This window comes from Dipodomys ordii, unplaced genomic scaffold (genome assembly GCF_000151885.1).
Source record: "Dipodomys ordii isolate 6190 unplaced genomic scaffold, Dord_2.0 Scaffold14, whole genome shotgun sequence".
NCBI classification, from domain to species: domain Eukaryota; kingdom Metazoa; phylum Chordata; class Mammalia; order Rodentia; family Heteromyidae; genus Dipodomys; species Dipodomys ordii.
The window spans coordinates 11,433,247-11,442,886 of NW_012267230.1; the positions used below are offsets into that span (position 1 = coordinate 11,433,247).

The 9,640-nt window shown below is 56.6% G+C and overlaps 1 protein-coding gene across 1 annotated transcript in view; it reads left to right on the forward strand.

Annotated features, from left to right (window-relative positions):
- Nucleotides 1-9,368: 9,368 nt before the first annotated feature.
- Nucleotides 9,369-9,640, forward strand: part of Carhsp1 (calcium regulated heat stable protein 1, 24kDa) — an 8,137-nt gene continuing 7,865 nt past the window's right edge. The window contains exon 1 of the mRNA XM_013011381.1: nt 9,369-9,442. The gene's annotated coding sequence lies outside the window, so the exon portion shown is untranslated. The remainder of the gene's footprint in view (nt 9,443-9,640) is intronic.

The following is a 9,640-nucleotide window of genomic DNA, read 5'->3' on the forward strand; positions in this document are numbered from 1 at the left end:
TTCTTCGCCCCTGGCGGGCTGGCGGGAAGCACACAGCACACCGAGGGGGCTTCAGTGATATTTATTTCTCTGAGATCACAGTTACTGGCAGCGGAAGATCTCCTTGTCGCACACAGGACATGAGTGGCTCACCTCCACGGGGCTCGACTTGCAACACGGGAGAAAGCAGCAACCCAGGAAACACCTGCAGCCGCCCCCACCCCAGGGCCAATCCAGATGTGAGAAGACGCCATTGTCTCTCCAACTGCACCTCGCCCACCTCTGCGGTCCCTACACATAAGCACGGGGCTCCCGCCATCTCCCAGGCACCCTGGGCTGAACCTTGTCATCCAGCGCCGCCTCCTCTGAGGACCGACCGTGCGCAGTGCTGCTTCTCTTCTGCTCATGCGCCCTCAGGCGTCTGAGGCTGAAGGCCCGCACCCCCACCCACCCAACAGGGCTCCCTCCCTCAGTGCTCAGGGCTTCTGCGGGTCCCGAGGCCCGGCCACTCACGCAAGCACAATGATGCCAGAGCACAGCACCCACGAGAGCAGTCCTGGGACGGGCGTGGCCACCGTGACCACGTAGTTCCCACAGTAGGGACAGACCACCTGCGTGGGTATGCAGATCATCACCTTCCGCAGGCCCCCATACAGACCTGAGGGGAGGGAGGGGGTTGAGACCGGGTCCCCTAAGTCCCCTGCCCTAGCCTGTCCATTCCAGAAGAACGCCTTCCCACACCCTCCAGTCCATGCTGGCTCCCCACCTCCCACCAGCCCCGGTGCACGAGAGCTTGATAACCCCCCACATCCACACGTAGTTCCCAAGGCCAACTACATGGGTCCCCACATCCCCCCATCCATCACCCTCAGGGACTTCCCCAGTCCAGACCCCAGGCCAAGGTGAGGACAGGATCCAGGCGCAGGGACCACGATGCTCACGGAGGGCCCTGCACATCCTAGCCCAGGGCAGACCCTCCCTTGTTTGGCTCCTTCAGCGAGCAAGAGGCTGTCTCCAAGTCCTCCATGAAATACCCTATCCAGGCTGGACTGTGGCTCAGCCAGGGTGTCAGATCTGGGGCTGTCCCCAAAACCCAACAGCAGCAATGTCCATGCACTTTTGAGTGTTCTGACCCACCCGCTTCAGGCATGGGCCGGGTGAATCCTTTAGAGTTGGGTGTGAGGTGCAGAGAGAGGACAGCCCTGAGAGTTGGAGGGAACAATGTCCCCATTTGATGGGGAGCTAAGGTGAGCAGCAGGAGGGAGTTCTGAGGCCCTTTCCAGCATGTGGAGAGGGCTGTGTCACGGAGCTGCCCTCTGGGAGTTTGCCTCCCCCTGGGGCTGAACTTAGAGTTCCCAGGGTCCATGGGATAGAGGCTTGCTCCTCATGATAGTGCTGTTGGGAGGAGCTGGGGTTTCAGGATGTGGATCTTTGTGGGAGGTGCTCAGGTCATTGGGGGCGTGGCCATGGGGGGACTGGGAGCCAATGGAGTCTCAGTGCTCAGGAGGTGGATCTTTGTGGGAGGTGCTCAGGTCATTAGGGGCGTGGCCACGGGGGGACTGGGAGCCAATGGAGTCTCAGTGCTCAGGAGGTGGATCTTTGTGGGAGGTGCTTAGGTCATTGGGGGCGTGGCCACAGAGGGACTGTGAGCCAATGGAGTCTCAGTGCTCAGGAGGTGGATCCTAGCGCAGGGCAGACTGGGGTCACTGGGGGAGTGGTGATGAACAGAACGTGGGAGCAGAGTCTGCTGCTCCCAAGAAGCCCAAGGCAAGAGGGGCTGCTGGGTCTTGGACTTGAACCCCCAGAACTGGAAGCCAAACTAAACCCTTCCTCCTGGTGAGTTAAGTGCCTCAGTAACTTTGTAGTGGTTTGGGCAGCTGACCAATACCCAGTGCGGCCAGGCAGTTCTCAGAGTGCCTGGGAATCCCTTGGGAAGCCTGCTGAGAACCCCCAAATCTCAGGTCCCACGAGGGGCTGTGTGTGCCCCTCCGGTGTGGGGCACAGGGCAGTGTGCTTGCAGGGGGGTCACTAGATCAGCATTCCTGAGCACCTAGTGCATGCATCTCCCCATCCTCCACTGCCTTGGGGAACAAAGACCGAGGCGAGGCTGTAGTAGGGGAACCTACAGCAGCAGTGGGGAATCCGGGCCAGCTGTGGGCCGGAGGGGGCGGGGCTGTCCAGAGTGGGTGCTGCCTGCTGAGGCTTGTCCCCAGATCTGGGAAGAAGCTCTGGTAGCCCAAGCATGAGACGCGAGGCAAGGAGAGACAGGGGCCACAGCTAGACACTTACTTGGGGGACAGAAATAGGGGCCATCGACGCATTTGTGTTTGTCTTCCTTTCTATTTTTTGAGCCTTTTGAGCCTTTTGAGCCTTTTGAGCCTTTTGAAGACTGAGACCCTAGAGAAGAGAGGAAAGAGAAGCCCCTCAGGTCTGAGGGTGGTGGGGGGAGGCCACGGAGACGCCTCGGGGGCGGCTGCAGAGGGGTCAGGAGTTCCCACAGGAGACAGCCAGGCCAGAGGGAGGAGCCAAGCGGCAGAGCAGCTGGATTCCCCCCGGGCACATCTGAGTCCAGCCATGCCCACCTGTCTTCACTTTCCTCCTGGCCCCAGCATCCTGAACGCCAGGGTGACAGGCGCACCACACCCAGCCCCAGACAAGTGTTATCCCACTCTTCCAGGTGTGCAAACTAGGCTCAGTAACTTACTGAGGTCACCTAGTAAACAAGGTGAGAGTCTGGGCACTGTGGCTCACACCTGTAATCCCAGCCTTCCAGAAGGAGGAGGAGGAGGAAGTGTGTTAGTGTGGTGAGCCATGCGGGGCACCTGACAGGACCCTGGGCTTCCTCTGCACCTCCTCCTCCTGTCCGTGCCAGGAGAGCAGCTGGTGGCTTCTGGCCTTCTAGGTGCTCTGTGCATCCTGCAGGGTGGGGTTAGCACAGAGGAGGCCTCCCCATGTCCGCTCTCCCCGGCGTGGGCTCTGAGGCAGGAGAACGCCCTAGCCATGTGGGCCCTGCAGCCCAGGTCCACCTCCCAGGGGAAGGAAACCCAGGCCAGACGGGAAGCCCTGGCCCCAGCTGCTGGCTGCCAGTTCAAGGTGAGCCCCAGCAGGCTTAGCAGGGCCCAGCCCTGCCGCCGTGACCAGCGGAGAGGAGCAGTGTGGGTTCCTGAGACCAAAGCCTGCCCGTGGCTGGGCAGGGCGTGATGACCCCGGGCTGACATGCAGTCACACACAGGAGAGGCGCTGGTGACAGGGTGTGGGTGGAGGCCATCCGGGGCCAAAACCATTCAAGCCAGAGCAGCAGCCCCGAGTCCACACCCAAGTAACCTCCATGAAATAAAGGAAAGAAGACTGGAGCAGGACCAGGCCCCAGACCCCCGCCCTGGCTGAGTGAGCTCTGCTTCCCACGTGGGCCTGGGTGGCATGGATTGATGCCCAGTGTGGAAAGAAAGGACTGCAGGGGGTGTGGAGGGACCCGCCCCCATGTTTTCCTTAGGGAAACCCCGGGAGGAGGCAGTGGAGCTGGGACTCAAGTTCAGGCAGGTGGTGCAGCTCCAGCTTTTCATTCATGGGGGTCCCGGTGTCCGTCCCCCTGGCCTGCTCAGCCCCTGCACCTGTGTTGGAGTCTTTCTTGGAGTTGTTAGAGGACTGATTTTGGTCCCTCATCCTTGTCTGGGACATTTTGAAGCCCACTTTTTTGTCTCAGAGAAGGCCCCAGGTGCGGGAGTGTGAGGCGATCTCCCTGCCGCCGGCCAGCCGGGTGCCAGCCATTGTGATGTCTTGTTAGTGTTCTGGGCTGGGCTTTGTTCCGTTCCTGCAGGAGAATGTGAGGCCGGCCTTGGACTTCACCGGGAGAACCCGTGCCAAGGAGTCTTTCTCCTCTTCCCACACCGCCCCCTGGCGGCCGGGAGCTCTCAGGGAGCTGGGTGAGGAGTTCCAGGCAGGCTCAGGGATGAGTGAGGCCAGAGCTGGCCGTTGTTGGGGACTGAATTCCAAAGGACTCATCAACCAGCGAAAATCAGGTCTGGAGGCCTTGCTCATCTGATCAAGCTCCAGGGGTAAGCACACACGCTATGTAAGTTTCAAAGCCCAGAGTTTAAACCTGGGTTTGGAGTCTCTGCTTCACTTCTGTAATCCTATTAACTCAGGAGGGTGAGATCTGAGGATCATAATTGGAATTCAGACCAGGCAGATACATTTGAGACTTCTCTGTCTCCAGTTAACCAGCCAAATGCCAGATGTGGGGATATGGCTGACCTGGCAGAGCATCAGCCTTGAGCAATCAAGCCAACTAAGAGAGCTCTTGTTCAAGTCCCAGCACCAAAGGAGCCGAAGGCGATTCTCCGGGGTGGGGGTAGGGGAGCGGTGATGGACTTTCTTCCTCAACCTTCGACTTTCACAGGTACATTGGTCAAACCCTAAGGAATTAATTAACCAGCCAATAACCAACATAACAACCAAGTTCAAGGTCAATCTGAATGATGTGTGAGACCCTCCCTCCAATTGTAAAAACTATAACTGGAGAGAGCACGGGAAGAGGTGACATTGTCCAAAAAGAAACGTACTCTTGGGGCTGGGAAGGTGGCTCAGTGGTAGAGCGCTTGCCTTGCATGCATGAGGCCCTGGGTTCAATTCCTCAGCACCACATAAGCAAAAAGAAAAAAAGCCGGAAGTGGCGCTGTGGCTCAAGTGGTAGAGCGCTAGCCTTGAGCTGAAGAGCTGAGTGACAACGCCCAGGCCCAGAGTTCAGGCCCCACGACCGGACCCCCCCCCGAAAAAAGAAACGTACTCTTTACCTGACTCACATAACTGTACCCCCTCTGTAGATCACCAATATAGCAACAATAAAATAGAAAAAAATAAACATAAAATTTAAAAAATACTCAGGAATGGGCTGTTGAGCTCAGTGGTAGAGCACTTGCCTGACTTGTGCAAGGCCTTGGTTTTGATCCTCCAGTAAAGCAACAGAGAGGTACAACCACATCCTTGTGGCCTGCAATGCACCGCGTGGCACCAACCCCAGGCTTCTATAGTGAGTTGAGTCGCTTCTCAGATGCTGGAATGATAGGAGGTCGCTGTCATTCCTGGCATTCTTTTCTAACCAATACACTGTAACAACTATTTCCATGACTTAATGAAATGACTTTCAATATACAGGATGTGTGTGGAGGTCAGGACATTTTATGGAAGGGTCTCTAGCATGGGAAGATTTCTGTGTCCTCAGGGAATCCCGGAACTGAGTCCCTTGAGATTCTGAGGGACAACTGTGGGGGGAAACGAGGTACCTCTGCCGGTGGTAGGTGGTGTGTTGTTCACTTCCCAATGGTCCCAACTTCTGTGCACATTCGGATCAGTCTGACAATAAAAGTATGTTTAGGGCCAGATAACAGTAATAAGTAAGCAACAACAACAAAGAAAAGCAATTCCAAGAAAACAAAGAGCAAAACCGCCAATGCGCCTAACTTTTTAAATTTTTATTTTTGTCGGTCCTAGGGCTCGAACTCAGGGCCTGAGCGCTATCCCTGTGCTAGTGCTCTAGCACCTGAAGGCACAGCTCCATTTCCAGTGTTTAGGGGGTTACCTGGAGATAAAGAGTCTCACAGACTTTCCTGCCTGGTCTGGCTTCAAACTGGGATCCTGGGATCTCAGGCTCTTGAGTTGCTGGGATTATAGGTGTGAGTTATCAGCACCTAGCTGCACCTCTTTTTTTTTTTTTTTGATCAGTTGTGGGTCCTGAGTTTAGGGCCTGGACCCTGTCCCTGAGCCTCTCTGTGCTCAAGGCTAGCGATCTACCACTTGAGCGCCAGCACCACTTCTTTAATTGGAAATAAGAGTCTCCCAGGGACTTTTCTGTCTGGGCTGTGATTTGGAACTGTGATCCTCAGATCTCAGCCTCCTGAGTAGCTAGGATGACAGGGGTGAGCAACTGGCAGCGGGGCAGCACCAAACTCTTATCCTGGCAAGTTCACCCAGAGAAGTCTTGTTTAAAAAGCACTGTGACACAGCGTTGTATTTGTGGGCAAACGCCGAGCCATTGTCTCTTCTCTGAGAGCTTCTCATCTCCAGCCTGGGCTCCTGGGATCTACCCCGTCCCAGTCTCTGCCAGGCTGATGGGAGTTAAACCTAAAGATCTCATCAGCTTCCCAGAGATGGGCTGAGGGCCCTATTTTACTCTTCTTCCCAGAATGCATTGGGCTGCACAATAGATTTGGGGTCCCAGTTCTGGGGACACTGAGATGGGCTCTCTTCTGTGGGACTTTGAGGGGCTGCAGCGGGGAGACCGCTTGCTTTGGGCAGATGTGGGATGGAATTGGGGTCCGGTTCCTGGACAATTCCAGCTGTTGACACCAGGGGGCAGCATGAGGCTGCTGAGGGCTCCCTTACACCCAGCACCGACACCCCCACTCCCCAAGGTCCCCACCTCTGCATGCCTCCCCTTCCTCCCTGTCCTGGGCAGGCCTGGCTGGAAGGCAGAAGGCACAGGCCAGGAAGCGAGCCCCAGGTCACAGATCAGACCCCAGCCTCTCTGTGCCAGGACAAAAGGGCATCCATGCAAAATTCTGGCTGGTAAGCCCCTCCTTGAAGGTCTTCTGGTCTCGAGGTTAACCTTTAAACTCTCAAAACAATCAATCGTCCAGCCTAGGAGATGACTCAGAAAGTAAGCCTCCCTTTTCTCTCCTGAGACATACTCTACCCTCAGTGACCATGGCTTCTGGGGTGGGGGCCTCACCGTCTATGGCCTGGCACTTGGGAGGTGGCACTTTGGGGGGATGTCACCCAGCACAGGTTCAAATTCAGCTACTGCTTTTGCTCTCTGGGGTTTGAGGCAATGTGAGCCTCCCTTCCTCAGGCACGGATGGGGCGTTTGCCCCCCAGGACCGGGTGCAGATAGGAGAGAAGGTGTGCCCAGCTTCAAAGGTGACGCCAATTACAGCGCATGGCAGGGCCTTGCGCTTGCTTGCTGGGATTGCTCTGAAGTCCCCACCGAGAAAGCTGGGTATGGGAGACTGAGGCAGGAGGCTTGTAACTTTGAGGGTAGTCTGGTCTGCAAATGTGTGTGTGTGTGTGTGTGTGTGTGAATGTGTATATGCGTGTGTGTCTATGTATGTGATAACTCAGATCACTATGGGCTGGATACATTTTTATGAAGTAACCCCCACATACGCCCCCTCCCAAACTGAAGGACAGAAACTTGCCTGTGGTCCACCCAAATGCAATCAAAAGCCCCACTTCTGTGAATTGTGATGATACTTTTTGTTCTTCTGAGTTCTGACTCGCACAGCGTTCAATTCATCCGTGAAAAGCGACAATGCGGCAGTGTTTGGCTTATCAGTTAGGCTCCCTGTGGTACAATGGGAGAACATTTGCCTTCCCTTAGAAAGATACCTTGTAGTAGCTATTAGCGTTTTCCCAGCCCTGCATAACTTCTGCTCTTCCTCTGTACGGATTCCTATAGATGCATGAGCCTTTTGTGTCTGCCTGCTCCCCCGCCCCCCTTCATTTTTGCCAGTCCTGAGGCTTGAACTCAAGGCTTGGGCATTGTTCCTGAGCTTCTATTCAAGGCTAGGGCTCTACGACTTGAGCCACAGCTCCACTTTTGGCTTTTTGGTGAGTAATTGGAGATAAGACTCTAGTGAATTTTCCTGCCTGGGCTGGCTTTGAATCATGATCCTTAGATCTCAGCCTCCTGAGTAGCTAGGATTACAGGCATGGATCACCAGCACTGGGTCCATATGGGGTTCTTTTCATGAATCAATCTTTTTTCCTGTCTTTGGTGGTATTAGTGACTGAATTCATGATCTCATACTTGCTAGGCAGGTACTCTACTACTTGGGTCACATCCCAGTTTTAGCTTTTTTTTTTTGCCGGTTTATTGGCTACAAAAGCCTCATAGACTTTCCTGCCTGGGCTGGCTTTGAGTTTTGATCCTCAGAGCTCAACCTCCTGTGTAGCTAGGATGACAGGTGTGAGCCACCAGCACCCAGCTGGCTGCGTGTAACTCCTATTTTGTTTATCTGTTTGTCACTTGATGGGCGTTTGGGCTGCCTCTACCTTTTTGCTGTTTCTTTTTGCCTTGATGTCTACTTTCAGTTCTCTTGGTCTGGTACCAAGAGTGGACTTGCTGGGTGGCATGGCCCGAGGCTCTGAGGACCTGCCAGAAAGTTCCACAGCTGTTGTACCCAACCGATCTAACCCCACCTGCAGCATCAGGGCCTTTTCCTCCTCTGCCAGTGAACAGCGGTGTTTTGCCCTGTACCACGTAGGGTGGCGGGGGTGGATGGGAAGTGTGGTCCACTCTTGGGCCTACTGTTTGGAAGAGCTACGGGATGCTGCGAATACCAGCCTGACCCTGGGTCCCTGGAGCTGGAATTGCATTCCGGGTTTGCTTCTGACCTGCAGTCAGGCCCAGGTTACCGCTCTGTGCTGGCAACCTCCCCTGCAGAATGGGGGTCAAAAGCCAGAGAGGGGGTTCAGGCCTCTCATGTCAGCTCTGAGAGGCTGGGGTGGGAGGGTGGAAGGGCCCGAGGCCAGCCTGAGCTGCCCAGAGATGCCAGTCTCAAAGGAGGAAAACAAGAAAAAAAGGAAAGGAAGGTAACAAACCACCTTCAGAGAGAGGACTCCATCATCGAGTAAAGTGGAAATAAAAATAAGAGCCAGGCGCTGGGGGCTCATGCCTGTAATCCTCCCTACTCAAGAGGCTGAGATCTGAGGATCGAAGTTCGAAGCCAACCCCGGGCAGGATAGTCAATGAGACTCTTGTCTTCAGTTAGTCACTACTGGAAGGCGCAAATGGTCAGGCGCCAGCAGCCAAGCGCCCAGGCCTTGGGTTCCAGCCCCAGGACCAACACCCCCCTCCCCAACCAAACCAAATCCTCTCCCTTGATCTCCTGCCTTTGCCTGTTTGTTCCCCCCCCACCCGGTCTCTCTCTCTCGCTCTGGTCGTTCCTTTATCTCGTTCCTTCTGCCAAGACTCAGGCGCGCTGCTTATCTGGAGAGTCAAGGGGCAGGTGGGGGCCAGGCCCGACGTGCTGGTGGAGGGAGGGGCACACACAGGTGCAGCAACCCGGTTCTCCACGCTCCGACAGAGCTGGGGCTCGCCACGAGCGTCCCTGACCCCCATCTGCGCTTCTCCGCCCTGCACCTGCTGCTCTACTCCCCGAATCTCCGCCCCGCACCCGCTTTCCCGGCCACTAGGCACCAACACAAAGGTTCCCCCTAACCCAGGCTCCGCGCGCCTCGTCGGCTCCGCCCCTGGCCCCGTCCTGGGGTCTCATTGGTCCAGAGCGTACGGAGGCGTGGTCTCAAGAGCACCGCCCTCCCATCCGGCTCCGCCCCTGGCTCCGACAAGTGTCCCCATTGGCCTGGAGCGCGGAGGGCGTGGCCGCGCGCCCCCCGCCCTCCAGGCGGTCACGCCCCCTCCCCAGCTCGGCGCCCGCAGTCGGAGCGGAGTCGCTGGTGGAGCCGGGTGAGTCGCAGGGTGGGCCGCTTCTTCCCCGACCTTTGGGGGGGCTGTGGTGGGGAGCCCGGGCCCTGGGTGCCCTGGTCTCTCTACCTCCTCGTGGGGATTGTTAGGGCTCCCCGGCTGCAGGCGCCTCCGGGCCCCCTGGGAAACACCGGCGGGCGCGGGGCCTGCGCGGGACTCCCCGCCCCGGGAAGCGGCGGT